Genomic DNA, 21,102 nt, shown 5'->3' with positions numbered 1-21,102 from the left:
TTAACTACAGTTTGACTGTAGGATTCAAAACTGAAGAAATTTTTATTAGTCATGTAAATTCAATTTAATTGTTGCTTTTTCTTGTGTTTTTGTTTTTAGTTTATTTCCTGTGAATCATGTTTTAATGGTATCCTGAGTATAAACTGTACAGTTTTTGAAGGACTTGAAATATTGAAGTAATAATGAAACTTTATCCCTGGGCTATTGTCCTGAAAACAAAAGTCAATTAAAAAAACATTTCAAGTGTTGCTCCCTCTAGTTTTTTATTGATGTATGTAGGCTTTTTCATATTGAGGAATATAAAGCCAATTAGATCAGTTAAATCTACTTTAGCAAAAAGGGAAAGCTGTAATATGATGATTTTCATTCTGTGCTGGTTTTATTTTAACTGTCACTCTGATTAGATTTGCTTTCAGCAGGGTTTGGTGGTTGCCATGTGACAGTGGAGTTCTGGGTGAGGAGAACTCTGCTGAACTGGGGGCAGCTTTTACAGAAGGAAAGCCTGGGATATTAACAGCTAATCCAGCACAGTGCTGGATCTGGTGATTCAGTTGAGAATAAAATTAAACAGCTACACTCCAGCTTGTGAATTTTGTTGTCCAAGTATAATAAATAGTATCCCTGTTTCAGGCATCTGTCTGTGAAACCCCCCTAAAAAGGCCTCTTATATCAAGCATCTGATTGAAAATTATAATTACAGACCCGTGTTGTGTAGGAAAGTTCAACTGCAAATTAGCTGTGGATCATTCAGAGTTTAATTATCCTGTTCACTGGTTTAATAATCTTTCAGTGTCTGTGGCTTGAGAATTACTGTACTCTCTCTTCCACAATCCATGCTGCATCAATTTCCAGGGAAATAGGGAACAGTCAGTAAGCTCTGGCCTGCTGGAGGGAGATGTTCATATTTGACAAGCTAGTGGGTGTCAGCTCCATGCCACCAGTTGGTGGATCTTTCCCTATCTTGTTGAAAAGGTGAAGAAGCCAGGGGAATAGAAAAAACTGTTTGAAAACATTTGTAAGTTTGAAAAAAGCCCCTTGGATTTCTAATAAACTGGGACTATAATATCATTCCTATTGAACTTCGCTTTAGCTGAGAAAAGCAGCCAAATGTAGGAGAAATTGTCTCTAGTAGTTTGATAAGTCCTCTCTTCAAGGACCCTTGAAGAGTGTATTTGCTGCTTTTCACAGCATTTGTCAGAAACTGAGCTAGCCAGAGGTGAGGGTTTGTGTTTTGTTTTTCTTTTGAGAACCCACACAGGAATTCCTGGCCAGCAGCAGTCTGTGGTTCAGCGACTTCCAGAGGCAGAGCTCATATCTATGCACTGAAGTGCACCTGAGGGGTTTCTGTATCCATCCCTGAACCCGTGCAAACTCTCCATGAGTTGATTTCAAAGCTCTGATTTCAAAGCTAAGCAGAGCTCTGTGCTGCTTTCTACATGTGTAAGGACTATTCTGCACACAAAACTTTCCGTCAGTTCTCTGTGAGATGACCAGTCCATGAAAAGGTGTCTGTTAGAATACTAAGCTTTTATTCCATTATAGAAATGGTGATTTCATTATTGAATATTGTAGAATCATAGAATGGTTTGGGTTGGAAGGGGCCTTAAAAATCATCTTGTTCCAATCCCCCTGCTGTGGACAGGGACACCTTTCACTAGACCAGGTTGCTCAGAGCCCCACCCAACCTGGCCTTGAACACTACCAGGGATGGGGCATCCACAACTTCTCTGGGCAACCTGTGCCTGTACCTCACCACCCTCATTGTAAAGAATTTCTTCCTAATATCTAATCTAAACCTACTCTCTTTCAGTTTGAAGCCATTCCCCCTTGCCCTGTCACTGCATGCTCTTGTGTAAAAGGGGACTTTTTTCATTTTGTATCATTTTACATTACCACTATTAAATCTCTCTTGCTGTTTTACTGCTTGTGATCCTAATCTTGTACAGTTCCTCTGTCATTCTTCAACTGGGCCCTTGCTGTCATCCTGAACAGCATCCTTGGTCCTGAGAATACTGGTAAAGTTTAGCTTCTGTATTCATTCCCTCGTTGAAATCAGGATGAAGACTTAATGTGAGCTCAGGCCCTGCAGATCTCACTAATTTGTGTCCTTTTGTTCTTGTGAACCCATCACCATCTGTGTGACAGCCTTCCCTCCTACCCTCTGGCAGCTTAGTTCATTTCAGCAGCTTTGATGAGTGACCTTTATTGTGGGGGTTTTTTGTTCATTTGTTTGGTTTGTGGGGTTTTTTTGTTGTTGTTAGTTTGTTTTACTACTGTAAGTCTAATAGTTCTCTGAGCTACGATGTTGGTTTGCAAAAGCCGTAGTGACTTTTCTCTGTTGCAAGAGATTTCATACCTGTTAATTCAGTTATTTAGAGTAATTCTTACTGCTTTTCCCGGTACAAACCATGGGTCTTACCTGTCCGTAGTCCTCTAGGTAACCCCAGAAGCTCTGTAAAACTTGACATAGGGTCAGGGACCTTCTAATTCTGTGGAACTGAGGCAGTTTGGATGCCTTGGACAATAGATGAGTTCTGTGGTTACAAAATACTGTCTGACTGTATCACCCTGTTCCACCAATACTTTAATTCATTGGACAGTCTGCCTTGAGTTACTTAGTTGAACAAGGGTGTCATAAGGACTTCCCCAACTGTGAGAACAAGTACAAAAAAATTACCTTCTTTACTGTGAGGGTGGTGAGGTACAGGCACAGGTTGTCCAGAGGAGTTGTGGGTGCCCCATCCCTGGAAGTGTTCAAGGTCAGGTTGGATGAGGCTCTGAGCAACCTGGTCTAGTGAAAGGTGTCCCTGTCCACGGCAGGGTGGTTGGAATGAGATGATCTTTAAGGTTCCTTTCAGCCCAAGTCATTCTGTGATTCTCATTTTTTTCTTTTTATTTATTTTTAAATTTTTTTTTGGTTGAAAAGCTTCCTGATTCTGAAGTTTGAAAAATGAGCTATCTTAGGCTTGAGTTACAGCATCTGTCTCTCCCCTTTTCACCCTCTACACATTTGCAAGTAGTTCCTCAGAGCCTGCAGTGTATTTATTTTTTGACTGGCCTGTTTGTGAGTTTTCATTCCTTTTCCCATTTGAACACTTCCAGAATTTTTCATTCTTTCAGTAAGCTTCTCTTACCTTACTATTTAGCGATGCCAATCTGTATTTTGTGTTTGTCCTCCAATCTGTCACTGCAGATATTTCATGAACTCTAATTTTTGCATGTGGAGAGACCTGGGAGGTGGGCAGAGATCTTAGTGCTTGTTTTGATTCATTCAACCAGTGCTCGTGTCTGTAGCTCTGCATTGGGTACACAGTCAGCAAGTTGTCAGAGTAGCACGTTTTTCTAAGTGGTTAATTTTAAATTCATTATATTTGTTTTATAAAGTGACAACTCTAGAGAAGATATTTTTACTACAATTCCTCCCATTAATATAAAGAAGCAGCTTAATGAGCACATGTGTAACTGCGATTCAGAATGAGTTTGAGTGTTGCAAAGCACTTTGGCTGACTGGAAAGTTAGTTTGAGAGGAGAATTCAGATATTTTCCGGATGGGATCTCAGCAGTTTTAACTCTGGCTTTATCAGTTAATAAAAGGGATTTGTGCTTTGTGACAGTTATTGAATAAGGATTTGAAAATGTCTATACGTCTTGCAGCACAAAAGAGCTGCTGAGCTTCAATGTTTCTTACACAGAAACTTGTATTTGATGGGTTGCTTCACTTGTCTTCTGTGTTGCATCAAAAGCTGAAAAATATTTTATGCTGCTTTTGTTGATGCTAAATAGAGTTGAAGAATGGGATATCAGCTGACCAGGTCTGCAGTGATGTTGACTTGTACAATTTTTGCAGTATAAAAAAATTGTAGAAAAATCAATTGCATTGAATATGAAGAATAAGTGTTCAGATTGGATTCCTGAGATGGTCAGTTTTGTAGTAGAAGTAAACATTTTCATGTATGTAGTCATTTACTAGATTTCTTTTAATGGCAATTCTGGGAAGAAACATAAAATAAAAAGGAATGACTCTAATAGGTTGAATTTTAGAAACAGTCAAAAATTTACCTTACCAAGTACAGTTCCTCTGTCAGATTGTTGTTCTCTTGCCCCTATTGAATGTGTTTCTAGAGCTAATGACTATTTTTAGAAGACAAGCAAATTTATTAAGAGAATAATGGCTGAAGGGGCATTCAGTCTACTCTGAGGATGGGTAGAGAGTTGGCAGTATCCATGTAGGTAGAGTTTGTCATCGGGCACATCTGTAGCTTGTATTTATTGAAAGGCGGTTGGTTCAGACCTGGTCTTAGTCTCAGACACTCTATAATATAAATATATATATAAACTTGTAAAACAACACTAACATTCTGGGCAGCAGTGGCAGTTTTATGTGTTCTGGCACATTGTCTGATACAATTTTCCAGATGAATCATTTATGGTCATGTATTAAAGACCAACAGACAGTCTACTTTTATAAGCTGTGAACAGCAAACATAAACCTTATTTTTTCATTTTACTTACTCAGGAGTACGAGCACAAACTATTGTATATTGAACATTTAGGGTCCCTATGTTTAGTAGGGAAATGATAATATATATGGGAACTCAGCACAAACTCAGAGATGACTATTCAAACTTATTGTGGCATGTGAAGAGTGAAAGACTATAAAAAGACAGACTTATCAGGAGATTGCAATAACTTAATAAGGAGTCTCTTATCAGCTGATGTAGTAAATGTACTTTGTGGATCCTTTAGTTCTGTCTGCTCTTTCATGCCATGTCATGTTGTGTAGTTGTAAATTTTCTGTCATGAAACCTTCAAATGAAGAGATGAGGTGAGGAGGACACGTCCACTGGAGAAGGTTCTTTGAGTCAGCAGTGGTAATTTTGGGTGGGATGTGCCCCTTTCTTTGGGTGCTCTCTAGGTTTGCTGCAGGTGCACTGACAGAGACAAACTCATGTGAAGGAAGAGACTTCTCATCTCCAGACGTTCAGAAACACAGCTACTCAGATGAACTGTGAAAACTGAGGTAGTGGCAGAGGTAAAACAAACACTGCAGATAATAAACACTGTCTTTCTATGGAATCTTTATGTCCTAGTCCTGATTTTGGTATTAAATCAGTTCCTGATACCTTTAGCCATATTACGTGTAATAATAAGTTCAGAAGTTGCTTTTCTAGTTTTGTTCCTGATTGTTCAAGGTTTCTATTCATGGGAAATATTCAACATCTGTTTAATGTGATCTCAGTGTTGAAGACACTAGGACATGGATTACCAAGGAAAATATTAAAGAAGACAGTTAAGAAAGCAAAAATAACATGTGGGATGGAAAGAAAAGCTGTAAACCAAGACAAAATTTTCAAGTGAGATGGAAGAATAACTACAAAAGAACAAAAAGCAGAGAAGTATGCTGCTTGGTATAGGAAGAGTAAAACATTACACAGTAGACACACTGAAAATATGTACCACAGACAAAACTACGAATAGAAACAAGAATCTGAATGATATTATGTAAATAAGAGAAAAATTACTCATCATTTGAACTTGGCATATGTAGTTTTTCTCTTGTGGTTGCCTAGATCCAGCTCCATACTTTTTCTCCATTCTGTTTGAAAAATGTTCTTTCCACTTGAATAGGTCAGCTGATAGATAAGATGTAAAAACATAATGGCAAACAGATTTTAAATTGCTACGCATTTCTGGAGAATGCAGCTTTATATAGAAAAGGAGGAATTCTTATGTAGCTGTGATGTAGTGTTTGAGAGGGACATCTTGAGATATTACTTCTAGGAGACCAAATCCAGGAAAGCTGCTTGTGTCATCATGCCAAAAGTGAGAAGAGAGCAGAAAGAGCTCATGTATAAGAGATATAATTGTGGAATTTTTTTTTTTTAGGATGCCAGAAAGTCTCGTGAAACTCAGCTGTATATAATTTACTGAAGAATTCATCATGTTTAGTTAAAAACATCCATTACATAAGTCATTGCTTTTAATAAAATCCTTACAAAGCCTAGTTATAAGCTTAAAAGTGCATCATACTTCATTCTGAAATAGTGGTGAGTTTGATATTGAGACTTAAAACAAACCCAAATATAATACTGAATACTTAGTAAGATGAGCTACTCTCCTGTCAGAACAGGTGATAAGGGCTGTTCGTGTGTGAACTGTTGCCAAGAAACTGTTAATAAGAAAGATGTCTGAAGTATTTACCACCTGATTTCTTGGTAAATGTATTAAAATTAAAAAACCACAAAGCACCACCACCACCCCAGTCACTGGACATGTTCTATCTCATCTTCTGTGTGTGCTGAGTTTACTGAAACCAGTTGTATTCCTGTCACACTCTGGGAGGGCTCACTGAACTCAGCCTTTTTAACACAGGAGTCTGGCACAGTTTTGGTGTTGTGTGACAACAAGACTTTGGTTTAAATATCAGTGGAGAAACTCTAGAAAAATGTTTCAGCTTCCAGGGCTGGTGTTTGATTTTGATACCAGCTTTGTCATGTTCAGAAGAAGAATTGTCTTCCAGAAGTCCTGTGTTCAGGGTACATTTTCATACTTATGTATTAATTCAATTACTTTTTTCTTTCAAGAGATGTTTATTAGATTAAATTAGCAAATTTATACTAATTTGCTACAAAACTTTCTTATCAAGTATACAGATCTCGAAACTCAAATTTATGTCATTGTAAAGGAACTCTTTCAAGTTCAACAAGAGACTTCTCTGCAAGTATTTTGGTTTTATGTGCTATTCTTAACCCCTTTGCATTTCATTATTGCAGCTACAATTTGTAGGTCGTTAAGAGACTAAAATACAGATTTGTCAAAAGAAAGAACAAAATTGTCCTGAAATTTCCTTAAGCTTCTCTGAAGTTGAGCAGTTGTCCAAGAAATGCAGAGAGGGGTTTTTTCCATTAAAATTTGTCTTCTGGGGGAGAACATACCCACAAAAATTTAACTTCAGAACAGACCTTTTGAACGTGCAAATTGCTATCTAGCTTGAAGAAAATTCTTGTAATTTTTGCTCAACTCGATGTGATTTTGGGAAGCAAAATGTTATCGACATCTTACATTTTAAAAATATGTTGTAATTCACCAGTGTGAATCTGTTCAGTTCAGAGAGCAATAACAAAGTAAATGATGAAGAGTTAAGTGATGAGAGAAGATTAGATAAAAATGTGATATGTGATTTAATACTCATTTCCTTTTTCTTTAAAGTGTTCATTAGCTGGTGAAGAAATATTGAAATTCTTATCAGAAGCAGACTTTTCATCTCCTAGTGGTAGACTAAGAAATTCATTTGAATTTTCCAACCGGGGCAGATCTTAGCAAGGGTTGGGGTTTGTATGTGTTGGTGTAAGAAAAGTAACTATCCCGAGATATTATGGGATTAAAAATCAATTGAATGCAGTTAGTGTTACATGATTATCAATAAAATTCTTTTTATAGTGCTGTAATATTATCTCTGGAATATTAAAGTGGATGTTTCAGTTTGTTCATGAAATCAGGTTCAACTGTGCTATAGCGCTGTCAAACCCAGCTTGACTTCTGGGTTTATGCCTGGAAGGACTTTTCTGAAGTCAAAATACATCCTATAATTTTGTGTGAACTCAAAGGCAAAGGGCATGGACTAATGTTAAAATAATTAGCTTAGTAAATATTTTGTTTCCATGCCAAGAGGATTTTTAAAGCATAGGAGTGCGGTGTGTAAGTGTTAGACTTCAGATCTCTATGTCTGAAGTTGCAGATTCTCATAGTAAAAATGAGCATTTTTGCATAGATAGGAAAACTTCACTTTTAAATTAGTTGTGGATATTAGTGAAGCTTGAGAATGTCTTGCTTTTCTTCCAAACGTTGTATTAACCAATATCCACCATACTAAAAACAGAGAGTCAATAGAGGATGGTAGAGTTTATTCCAAGTAGTTTTCCTATGCCCAGGTGTGGTACAGACCAGGGTGGTGCTGGGTTTTATACAGTATCTTTTAAAATATAGCATTTATAAAGGATCCTTCCTGGCTGTGCTTTCAACTTCAATGATAAACAGGAAAGCATTTATAAAAAAAGAGAAGTGCCTGGGGTGCAGCTTTTTGTCTTCTTAAAAGAGGAGAAAGACTTTTTGTGTTCATTTGTAAAAATGAATATACAATAAATATGGAAAGAGGCCTGTGAGATAGAGAAAACCAAAACATAGAAGACTTCTGTACTACTTGTGTCTGTCTGTGGGTGTATTAAGAGATATTAATCTCTAAAGGGAAAAGGTTTGAATATCTGCTTCTTTTAACAGAGGATTTTTGCATGTGAATAACCTGAGTTTTGATATCAAAATAAATGGTTTCATTACGAAGCTAAATGGTTTCCTTATGTATAAAGAGATTTTAAGTGGAGGTAAGCTGCTCTGGAACATGAATCACTTGTTAGACAGTTCTCAAGCCATCACTTGTTAGACAGTTCTCAAGCCTTCCTTCTTGCCTCCCCCACCCTAAAAAAAAAATAATAATAAAAATGCTGCCCAGAAATCAGCAGGTAGTATAATTTCTAAATTAATTTGGAGGATATTCAGCAGATTTGTTGTCTTGGTCTGATTTATGAACTCTGCTGCCGAGCATTCATATCATATGGTGTCCTGAAAAGGTCTTTCAATCCGTTACAGTGGCATCGTGTAATTACAGTGAAGCACATGATGATAGTGTTTAAGCCTTAGGATGCCCTGCGGGGAAGTAGTGCAAATAATTATCTGTGCATGAGCAGAGATTTTTAAAAAAAAAAAAAAAAAAAAAAAAAAATCAATACTGCTTGGTGGCTGAGTTTTTTTGAGTACTCCAGTTAATGATTTTAGATTTGACTTAAAGTTCTGAAATTGTTTGGAAGTAGGCCATCTCACGCTGGGGGATGAAGCATCAGGCCATTTTAAATTAGGCACTGAGCATGCTCATCTCAGGTCCCCCCTGTTTCAGATTTTGCGGCGTGTCTCGGTTCCCTGTTAGTGGAGCTGTCACTCAACTGAAGTAGAGGAGAGCACAGCGTGCCCTTTTGTCATCTTTCTATCAGTGCACATGTGATTTCTCTTGGAACTGGGAACTTGAGATGTGAGACGAGCCTTGCTGTTAGATCGCCGGTGGTTTTGGTGAGTTGATATTCATCTCTTCCCTTTCTAATGCCTTCAGATATCTCTGATAAAACTCAGCTTCGTGCTTGTCTCTACTCTCTTCTAAATGGTGTCTGTTTGAAATGTCTCTGCCGTTACTCACTTCAGTAAAATAATTCTGGTACATATGTATTAATTTCTTTACTGAAGAAGAATTGCCTTTTTAGCAGGAGTGCTGGGCTGTGCAAAAAAATGGGCATATATCTTTTTTGTTCTGACTTCAAATTAGCTGACTATTCTAAATATAGCAACAGTTCTTCAACCGCCACTTCTCAGTCAATTCTCATTATGTTCTTTTAAGCCAATTTTGGTTTAAAACTGAGCTTATTTTGTGTATCTCATATTTTAGAGGGAGTTAGTCTTGCAAAAGAGAATTTTATTTCTGTAAGACAATGCTGAAGGATATTTACAGTTACTTGGTTCCAACACAAATTGCTTAATGGGGTGACTTAGCTGTTGTCATCATTAGTTTTGCTGATATGCATGTATTTCCTTCTTTAACCAGCAAAGGAATAGAAAAAGGTATCTCCCAGTTCTTCGTTATGACTGAAATTCTGCACTTCTATAATAAGAATTTTTGAACAAATTATAATCTTTGTCATAGATAAAGTGATTGTTTGATGCAGCTTAACATTTAATTCTAAACAAGGGGAAGGCAAGATTTATGATTCAGAGTATTATCAAAGCTTAGTTCTTGCACTTGATTTAAAATTTTGTTTTCCTCCAACAGGCTCTGCAAAATATGACTTCTGAATTCTTTAATGCAAGGCATTTAACTTGTAGCAAAGCCAGTTAGCAACATATTTTTAAAACATCTAAACTAGGGTTGCAAAAAGCAGTGAGTGAATTGATAAACTCTCATACCACCCACTCCCACCACCCACCCTTAGAAAAAGTTGTTTCCTGGTTGCACTTACCTGTGAGTGAGTGAAGATGGTTTAATATCATGATAGAACTTCATGGGTGTTTTAAGGTTTCAGTAGTGACATGCTGGAGTTTATCACTAGATTGAGGTTGGAGGTCTTAACTGTGATGCATTCACATGCATTTTTGGGTTGGGAAGGCAGTTTGTTTTTACAAGCAGACGCTCTTCATCCTGTTGGGATTGCACGCATATACTTCAGTCCTCTGGATAAGAGAGTTGAATTACAATGGGGAAAAAACTGCTTGTCAGTGAATCCACTGAGCCTGACAAAAGAGATTTGTGCCAAGCATAACCCCTGTTATGATTCCAATTGACCTGGTGCCGAGGAGTAAAATCAATAAACCCATGAGCTTCATCAGCGCTGTGACAGTCCCGGCTGGAAAGGAGACAGGGTGGAGAGTGGAGTGTGTGAATCTTGAGTGCTTGAATGTGAGTTTGCTTGACCCCCTGGTGCAGAGTTCTGGGGAAAAACGGTCTGAATGGACGTAGTGGTTAAGATTTTTGTTAAAGCCTGAGGATAATGCGTTTAATTGAGGCCTTGTGGTGGCAAAGGGCTGTCATAACCCATCAGAAAACCGGCACTTCGGCTGCCAGAACAGGGTTGTGCCACTCTGAGAAATGATGAAAGAGAGACAGCCAGGGGTAACTGCAGACCTGTGTTGGGCAAAATATATCACTGTAGTGGCTTGTTATCTTCAAAGCATGCTGTTTCTAATACTAAGTTCTCACTCTTATAACCGCAGTACGTCGTTTCATGATGGTGGTGCCTTCAGGTGCCGTGAACTGTGTCTCACAGAGATGTGGAAAATGCTGTGAAGCTGCACAGATTTGCCATAGGACAATTTCTGGATAAACAGCAAACCTAGAAAACTTAAGCCCTTTTAGAAAGGTAACGAAGAGATAAGAAAGGAAAAGACTTGCATTGGTGACTGCAGAGCAGGCAGTTGGAGTGGCAGTATGAAAGAAACACTTATAAAAGATAAATACGTTCCAAAAAAAAAAAGTAGCATTTAGCTGTTTTGGCTTCATTCTTTTATCACTGTGAGCATGCAAACATGTGAGATTACTGATTTGAGTTGCTGAATAAGTTTGGTCTTAGTATGATTCTACTGAGATATCCCTTTGAAATAAGTAAAATTTAAATTGTAAAAAGTCATAATTCACAGGTTTTATAAGGGAATAGTTTTTAGTCTCAGGGAAAGCAGAAACTTGCGTCAAACATCTCAAGTTATTTTTATAACCTTGATCTCATCTATTTTACTCTTCAGAATAATATTTGTTCTTGCCTTTGAAGTAAGTGCTGACTCTGGTTAGTTTTCCAAAAAGAGGAATTCTTACATTATACTTATAAAGGTTAACTGAGATTTTACAGGTAAGATACTGCCTACTCCACAGTGCTACTCTTGTCTGTACCCATTTTGTTTAACATATAAGTCCACTTTTGGTCATGGGTAGCATGTAGAAAATAATTGCCTTGTATTTATAATCTTTATGGTGATTGTACATAAACAGGTTATTTTGAGATCTCAGAGAACCTGACAACTTTTGTTTTTGATAAAACTTTACTGTGTTAGTTTTGTTGATTTCCTTTTATTTCTAGATGTGTTGCACATATCTATTTACACACCCAGAATATGCAGAGAAGGAGGGTGAATGTGTGTAAGGGCTGCTGATTGTGCAGCTTTACTCAGAGTGCATTAAAATTGCACTGAATTGAGAACTGAAATTGAATAAAAGTACCCTTCTTGATTTTAAGGAATTATATAATCTCTTTTAGACATGCCAGCCATCAGTAGGATTTTATTTTATTTTATTGTAGATCAGTATATTGTAACTCACAATAAAATACCAGAGTGTAAGGTTTGAGTTTTTACAACTCCACTTTGTAGACTTCCCTCTCAGATTTTCAGAAGCTGTAGGTCTCTGGAAGGATCTTTGTGGGTCTCTTTGTGACTGGCAGTATAAGGCCTGTATTTCAACTGGTTCAGTTATTTATTTGTTTTTTTAAGAGGATGAAAAAATGTATTCTGTTTTTCACATGAATAAAGAGTTACTGACTTGTGTGGCACTTCTTCACTAGGAGAGCAGTAAGAATGTGGTGTAGTGGCCTTAGTCATTTTGAGGAAGCACCACTGCTGAAATAATGTTTAAATAAACTTTGCGCTTGAATTTATTTATTTTTTTAAAATATAAATGTTTGCACAGGGAAAAGAAAATCAGAAGAGGACGGGGGGTGAAGGGGAACCTCCTGTATATGTATCACTTAGGCTGCCTGCCAACTGTTTTCTGAATGATTAAAATCCTTTGGACAGTGAAGGCTCAGTCTTTTTCCATTCACGTTGTGTTCTAAATGAAAGATTTTACTCCTGCTGACAATTGCACATACTCAGTTGATGGGCCAGATGGAGAGAGCCTGTGACAATTTTTAGGCTGATGGTTGTGTCTAAAAACCTTGTCAGCGTTCTGCATCAGATCTTGACCCATTTTAGACAGTGTGCTACAGTGTGATACTTTCAAGAGAAGAATGCCATTTTTTAGTTTCCTTTTCTTGTAGAGTGGAGGAAGGAGTGGAGCTGTGTTTCACAAGCATGAGCTAAATTTACTTTGCTAAATGAAAAAGAAACTGCACACCAGTACTCATTTAAAATAATTGGCTGTAATGTCAGCATTCAGTCTGAGACTTTATGGAAAAATAAAGAAGGCATTATTAGTTCTTTCTATATGTCTCTAGTATAAGTTGAGAAACAGGCTTGTTAAAGTGAAGACCTAAAATGTTTGGAATTGGTTTATTTTTTAAAAAACTTCAGCTTTTTTTTTGTACCAAGAGAGTGGAAATGGTAAGGAGTTGGCTAAGTCCTTGCTGAATGAGCTGAGAATTGTGTCTACTTTTTCAGTACATTGAGGTTTAAAATGAGTGGTAGATAGTGCTGTGATTTTGGGCAGATTTTAGCCATGAATATGCCAGATCATTGCAATTCGATAATGGGAAAGTATTTAGTGGGAATGTCTGTTGGTAAAAATTTAGCAAATGATTTTGTATAACGTGAGTGTTTGGAACTTAAAATTTCCTACAAGATTTCCTACAAGAGTAAAATGTTCCTTTTTGTAGGTCAGAATTTCCAACCTTACCTCTTCTCCAGAAAAAAGTACGGGAATATTTCTCAAAGCAATACAAAAGTGTTAAAATTTATTCAGTTTTTTTTTAGTGCAAAAGAGCATCACTCTCCTTAGGCTTATACATACATCCATACTTTTTAAGAGAATATGGAATATTATTTTGTGCTTCAGAGAGCATCAGTATTTAAAATATTTTTAGGATATTCAGTCCTATGCACATTTCAGTATTGTGGTAGGAGACAATAGCTTTGTATTTTGAACATCTCAGTGGCTTTAGGAAAGTGGCAATTGAATTGTGTGTTCGTAAAACGAATCTGAATTTAATGGGAGTATGTGCCATACAGTGACTTTTTTGTATTTAAGCCAGTCAAAATTTTTTGCTCTTCCAAAGCACAACCATTGAGGGGACAAAAAAAAAAATTAATTATTACGTACTTCAGGCCATTTGAAGGGACTGGTATGCAATTCATATCTTGTCCAAAAACATCAAGCACCAAAAGGTTTTCATGTTCTGTACTTTCCTGTTTATGTATAAATGATTAGTTTAATGAGCAGTTCAGTGTTTTCAGTCTTTAAAGTTTGTTCCTAAATTTGTCTGTCTTTATATTTCTGATGGTCCCTTTGCATATTCTACCATGATATGTATAATAATGTGTACAGCTTTTTTTCCTCAGGGAATTGTATAGGTATCATAACATAATCAAATTAGTAGATAATCTGTCATTTACATGAAAATTAGCATATTGGCATTTAAATAAAGACCTTTTAATCTGTGAAAACATAGTGTTTGGTGACAAAAACTGAGTAACATCTTTAGTGGAATGACCTTCAGGGTTTTCACTGAACAGTATTTGTTACGGAGTCTTTTTACAGAGGTGCCTTTATGTGTGATCCATGATTAAGTTAAAAATGAAAAAGGAAAATGTCTGTATTGCATTATTTTAAATATGTTCAGAATATGATGGAGGTTTTTGAGGGGGAAAATGTATTGAGAAACAAGAAATACAAAAAGGTTTTCAGAACTGTCGTTAAAAAGCAGAAGATCAATAAAATTTTGAACAATTTTACTAAATAGAAATTTGTCTGATACTAGAGGCTGTATCTTACCTGGGAAAACTAAGTTAGATTTTTTTCTTTCTTTTTCACTATTCTGAGAAATTTTATTTCCCTCCTGGAGAAAATATCCTGAGACATCAAGGTTGTCATATCATAGCAGAGAAGGAAAAGGCATGACTTGAACAATGCAATTTTCAGTAATGCCATCTGTCTCATCCCACACTGCCCGGCGCGTTTGTTTTCTCTACGAGCAAAGAAAAGACAGATATCTTTAGTAGCCCTCACTTTGAGACTGTCAAAATAAGTACTTCAGTGCTGCCTCTGGAAGTATCTCCAGGTACTGTGTGGTTCTGGCTGCTGCTCCATGGATCATGGCAGTGCCAGTGGGAGGCAGGATTTGCACAGATGATGAGGGACTGAGGCAGTGATGTGACTCAAATAATTACAAGTGATGGGATTTCACCAGATCCTCAAAATTTTATCTGAAAATGTATCTTACAGAAACATCTGTAAGATGTTGCTGGTTACAGATGGGGCACTGGTCAGGGGAGGAGGAAAACCAGCTACTGAAGGGCTTACTTGAACTTGAATGTTTCCTAGAACCTAGTGAGTTTGATTTTTAAAGATGGTACTTGACAGGTTTAGGCTGAATTTAATTTCTAACTGCATCAATGGTCAGAATGGGATGAGAACATTCCCCACAACCTTCCATTACAGCCTTAGTATCTCACTGTTGAGTTTACTTGCTTTAATGGTGGGGAGTATTTTGTATCATGATAGCACAGATAGGAAATGGAAACAGAAGTTTACTTAACCAAGATCACAGAAAAAGTCTGGTGAAGCAGAAAGTGAAGCCAAAGGGCATATCCTTGATTCAATTAGCTTGATGCTGTGATCCCTGAATGACTGTCAGTCAAATACCTCAGGCACTGAAATGCATGTCAGTGCAAAGCTGCACCTGGCCCCACAGGAAGAAAAGCCAAATAGCCCTAGAGAAACTTCTTGCTCACATGGCTGGATTGTTTTTGAGATCTTCACTGCCAGCTCTGTGTTATCCCATTTAGAAATTCTAGCTGACCCACAATCCAGTCTATTCTGGTATCTTCACATGGCACTGCCCTGTAATATGATATGTTTAGGGTCCTTAATTCATCAGCTTCGGGGGGCCCTCAGTGCTAAGGTATTCTTGTCCTTGTTCTGTCCTGTAATGATTCTCATTCACAGGTTAGATTCAGGTTGATGATTTGATCCATTGAATGCAGTTTTTTATTTCATTAGCTTGTCTGTGTTGAAATCAAGTAAGAACAGTTTAGATTTTGTTTAAATAGGACTATTGAATATATTAATCAGTGTGAGACTTCAACAAAATTAGATTTATTTGATTTCTTCATTTAATGTTATAGTGACGCATCTATTAGAGTAGCAGTGTGTCATTTTCTGACAACTATGTTGAAGTGATACTGAGACATTCTGACTGCAGTCCCCTCCTTCATTTTCATGTAAAAATTTCTGAAAACTCTGTAAAGCTGGAACAAAGACAGAGAACTGTGCGGAAGAGTAATAGCACAGCAGTCAAGGGAATAGAAGCTAAGAAATGTCAAGAGTCGCTGCAGTGTGAGTGCATGGAGTGTGTACACACCTGTATGTGTAAGTCTGGCCTGTACTTTACACTAACCACAACCAGGTTATAGTTTCTCAAGCACTTCTACACTTTCTGATCCAGAAAGCACTTTAGCTTCCCAGACTGAATCTTCTGTTTCTTGTTACCCTCACAGTTTATTTAAAAGATTAAATTAAAATGGTAGAGCCATTTCCTTGAAAGACATTAGAAGAAGATATTCTTAATAGTTTCCAGTTGATTCTCTGCAAAGCTCTTATATCCCCGTGGCATTCAGGAAAAGTTTACCGTTTAGAACACTGGACCCTTTTTCACTGAAAGGCATTTCAGTGTCTGCAAGTAGTGCACACTGTTTCTACTTTTAACTTGTGGGACCTTTTGCACACACCAATAGCATTCTTACTGCTAAAAATGTAGACACTGTGACTGGTGACTGTATTTCCAGTTCTCTGCAGCTCTCTCATATGGAATGAACATAATTGAAGAATTAATTGAAGAATTACAGTTACAAGTAGTAATAATCAGTAAGACCTTACTGCTCTTTACCTAGAAAATAAAGTAGTTGAAGACAGTAGATTCCTCTGCTGATTCTGTTGTCATGGCAGTCCTTAATCTAGAGGCAGAAATTATAATTTATGAATGGTTTGCAGTTGGTTTAAAGTTATTGACAAATGCCTCTAGCACGTCATCTGTGTTGGAAACAAATACCAAATATGTAGAATAAAGAAGCTTGTAAGTTCTAACTTGATGGTTTTTCAGAGTGTGTCAAATCCTTTATGACACTGGAGATGGTTACCAGTAATTCTGTTCATGTTTCCTGACAGGCAGTATCCAGTAGATGTAGATCAGAATTCATTCTGCAAAGAGCTGAACTGTTTTTAATGTGAATCTTCCTATAATTATTGGGGGAAATGTTTGAAATCCGGATTATTTTTGAGATATCAAAAGGACCGGCCTAACAGTATTTCATTTGATGTACCTCAGTGGAATGCACTCAGGGAAACCATGCCAGTGAAGCCAAATAGCTGCTGTGCACTGGTATGAACACTTGCAAAATCATTAAAAGAGAGCGGGAGAAAAATTCTTACAAAGCTGCTTCTCACACTGTCATCTTAATCCTCAAGGAAAATCTGCAGAATACATCTGAAAGACAAGCATGGAAATGAAATTCAGAAATCTGTTAGATCTTAAAACTCACAAACTCACTGTTTTTAAACCACATAAATGACCGCTTCAACCAATCCTCCAGTTTTGTCACCTTCGTCTTTTGGGCGAGAAAAAAATGGAATAATAATATAAAATGAAATTATCAAATCTTGCTCCCCCTCTACTGGACTCTAACTCCTTTTCTTCTCCTTGATCTGATGAACGCACCTTGTTTCAACTGAGCATGTTGGTTTTCTGCTTTCCTGAATCGAGGAGAGCTGCTGCTTTTACTTCAAGTTTGAGCGATGGCTCTTGCTTTACGGGCTTGTAACTCATTTCCAGGGTTGTCAGGAGATGCAGTGAAAGATCACTGTGTAAACCTTGCCTCGCTGGCTTCAGTGCTGCTCGTAGTAGTGCTAATATCAAGATGTGACAGGATTGCTCCATGTGGGTAGCATTTATTTCGCTGGCTGTTGGAGTTAATCATTTTTCTCCTCAGAACAAATGAGAGACGGGAAGGTTGGCTAGAACCACTTTGTGACAGTTCAAGGGCTTTGGCTTGAAAAGCACTTGAGAAACTTGAAGTATGCAAAAATAATGAAGGTTGTTATTCTCTGATTTAGAAGTAGAGGGTTGGTGCAGGAATCCTTGACAATAAGAGGGAAAACTCCAGCATAGAAGTTCTTCCGGTGCAGTTTAAACCGTATTTATTGCAACATTGTTTGGGGGATACTCTAACCTACTAGATGGCTTCGAGTTTGTTGAAACATTGCACACTTAAATATATTTAAAAGCAGCACAACATATAGGTAATTTTCAATACCTGTGTTGGAAAGTTTTTGGATTGCATAAAACCTGGGGTAAGTATAAGAATTAAGCTTTAAGTTAACTATTAAGTTAATAAAGCACTGAGTTCAGTTCTGACCAGTGAGATTTGGTAATTGGTTTTCTTAAATATGGTATTTAAACTCTTGTGTTAATGTTTTGGACCTTCAGGGAATGGAATAAGAGTGTCTGTCTTCCATCTCAGAAGATTCAGGCTTTAGTGCTGAGCTGTGGAAGACTGTGGGTCCTTCATGTCTGGCACATGCTTGAAAATCTGTTTTACAGTGAATAAAATTCCTAGATAATGTTTTGAACTAATGTGGGTTCATTATCTCACCTCATTCAGCGCATGAAACAAAAAGGCCCTTGGGTTCTTTTCTTACCATTCCTTACTGAAGGGAGCTGGTAAGGAAACACAGGATTATTCAGTCCAAAAGTGATGTAGGACATCACTTGTCCAACCTCCTGCCCAAAGCAGGGTCAGCTCTGGGCTCAGACCAGGCTGCTGAGGATTTTGTCCTGTATGGTCCTGAGAGACCCCAAGGATGGAGATGCCACAACCTCTCTGGGCAACCTGTCCCACCACCTGACCGCCGTACACAAAGCCGTTTTTCCTCATGTCCGGTCTGAACCTCTCTGGTTTTCACTCGTGTCTGTTGTCTCTCAGCCTCTGCCAAGCTCTGTTGTGAAGAGCTTGGCTTCATTTCCTTGGTTTCCTCCTTGTAGGAACAACCAGGCTGCTGTCAGGACCCCTGAAGCCATCACATCTCCAGGCTAAACCAACTTGGCTCCCTCAGTGTCTTTTTGCAGAGCAGGTCCTCCAACTCCTGGCCCGTTGTGCTGTCCCTCTGCTGTTGGCTTCAGTGCCATTCCCAGGGCTTTCTCTGGGTTTGTGCCATCTGCCTGCCTGCTGCTGAGCTTTCTCTGGAGTGTGTGGTTTGAACAATACCCTATCCTGACCAAAAGGACAGTCCTTCTGTATTTTTGTTACTAAACTGAAGACAGGTTTGTCAAAGGGCTACCATGCCACAGTGTTGCTCATTAACAACTGCTAAAAATCAAGCATTTTCTTAAACAGAAGTTACACTTTTCTTGAAGTGTTTCAGTAATAAGTCAATATCCCTGTCAGAAGTGCTGAAATCTTACAGTGTTGATGTTTTAGTTGCACTCCCTGATACCCAGTTGCTAAATTTTGTTGTTTTGTTAAGCGGTTTCTAGATGTCACCTCACACGTGTTATGCTTTTCCATGGCTGTTGGCTGTCTCCCATTGAATTCAGATTTCTAAGACTCTCTAAGATTAGAAGTCATTTTTCATAAGTGATGTGCAAATTTTAAATATAGGTCCGTTAGCTCTTAGATGAGGCTAAATTAGATGCCACTAATACAAGCAAAAAGATATTTGAAGTAACATAATTTTGTGGTCATTCTTTGAATATAGAAAACTGCTACTTATATAAGTGTTTACTGTGTCTAAGATATATCCTCAAAGTTATACTAAATGTCAGAATTATTTTTTTAAATACTCATTTGGTTCACCTTTCAGAAAATACTGTTCTTACTATGCTCATTTCTTAAAAAAACTTTTTGAAGCTGAAGAGAAGGAAAACATCAGAAGGCTGATAAGAGCAGGCAAATAATATCTGTATCTACATGGCAGCAGCTTTTTATGACTTTTTTTAAACAGAAGATTGCTACTAATACTTCTATAAAAATATTTTTACTTCTAAAGGTGACCTTTTTTCCCTTTGTCATAAGCTGAGAAAGTGGCAGCCAAGTTTAGGATCATAGATTAATTTAAAGTCTGTTTTCATTATGAACTATTTAATATATTTACCAGTTCCTAAAATTTTTTTGCTCAAATATGGGTTCAAGATGAATGCTGATTTAGACCATTTGTTTGTATTTTGTAGAACAAACATCCTTTACATACTGGAAATTTTTGGTTTGAAGAACCTCCAAGAACAGTGTTGTATGAGCAAGTGATGCTGCTTTAGTGGCGTCCTTGTGGATTATATTTGAGTTTTTGCCACTGGGGGGAGCAGAAGACTGTCACAGGCTTCAGGGAATGGAATAAGTGTGTCTGTCTTCCATCTCAGAAGATTCAGGCTTTAGTGCTGAGCTGTGGGAGACTGTGGGTCCTTCATGTCTGGCACATGCTTGAAAATCTGTTTTACAGTGAATAAAATTCCTAGATAATCAGGTTTCGTGACTGCTCTTTTCTGAAGAGTTGCATTCTGAATTTAGACTGGATTAAACATGAAGTGTGCATTAGAAAAGCAAGGGAAGTAATTGAGGGGGGTTATAAAACAGAGGGAGAGGGACTTTTTATACAGGCAGACAGCGACAGGGCAAGGGACAATGATTTTAAACTAAAAGTAGATTTAGATTAGGTATTAGGAAGAAATCCTTTGCTCACGGGGTGGTTATGCACTGGAACAGGTTGCCCAGAGAAGCTGTGGATGCCCCATTCCTGGAAGTGTTCAAGGCCAGGTTGGATGGGGCTCTGAACAGCCTGGTCTAGTGAAAGGTGTCCCTGCCTATGGCAGGGGGATTGGAACTGGATGATCTTGCAGGTCCCTTCCAACCCAAACCATTCTGTGATTCTGTGATTATTATTAGTGTGAAGAGTAGATTGTGACTGATGTTGGTTTAAGTAGTGTGCTAAAATTCTCTGAAATGTTTTGTTACAGCTGGGCCTGATGGCAAGCTCTCTCTCAGCATCAGAGTGAGATGTGACTACATCACTTGGATTGAGGTGCAGTTTGCTTTAACAGAAGATGCTGTAGCTGAGAAATATATATTTTTTTTTATTTAATCTGTGCTTTAACCAGACATTTACTTTAATTCTGGTCTTCCAGAAATAAATCTAAAAATACTGTTTCCTTCCTCTAAAAGCACTGGAAAGGAGGAAAGGAGTTTCTTTTTATTTTAAATGCATAGAATCAAAGACTGTATATAAGCTATAAACATGTTATTCTGGAAAGGCTAGCAGCTCTAAATGCTGACTGTTTATTCCCAAGCTTATTTAAGGTTCTCTGTTAGTGTCTTTGTATGTCACTGTAATTGGGAAAAAGTGTCCCACAGGCTGTTGTGGGGCCTTACCTTCCCTGCTAAGGCTGCTGGACTGGTAATGTTCATGCTGCATGCAGTTTCTATTACGTGTCTTTAACTTGTTTGATGTTTGGGACAGAACAAGACATTCCAGTTGCAAACCAAGGTTGGGCTTTCCCTCTGGGAAGATTTGTTCTACCTGTTTCGTCAACAGCAAACAGTCAA

At 37.7% G+C, this 21,102-nt stretch overlaps 1 protein-coding gene across 10 annotated transcripts in view; it reads left to right on the top strand.

Moving 5' to 3' along the window:
• PLEKHA5 (pleckstrin homology domain containing A5) overlaps window positions 1-21,102 on the top strand; it is a 165,652-nt gene that overhangs the window by 51,808 nt on the left and 92,742 nt on the right. The window contains exon 1 of one of the 10 annotated variants that reach the window (XM_032687708.1): window positions 8,830-9,117. The exons of the other annotated variants lie outside the window; for them this stretch is intronic. The gene's annotated coding sequence lies outside the window, so the exon portion shown is untranslated. Of the gene's footprint in view, window positions 1-8,829; window positions 9,118-21,102 lie in introns of those variants that run through there. 10 annotated transcript variants of the gene reach the window in all.

The sequence above is a fragment of the Chiroxiphia lanceolata genome, chromosome 5, assembly GCF_009829145.1.
Source record: "Chiroxiphia lanceolata isolate bChiLan1 chromosome 5, bChiLan1.pri, whole genome shotgun sequence".
NCBI classification, from domain to species: domain Eukaryota; kingdom Metazoa; phylum Chordata; class Aves; order Passeriformes; family Pipridae; genus Chiroxiphia; species Chiroxiphia lanceolata.
The sequence above is the reverse complement of the archived record's forward strand: the minus strand, read 5'-3'. Positions and strand labels throughout refer to the sequence as shown.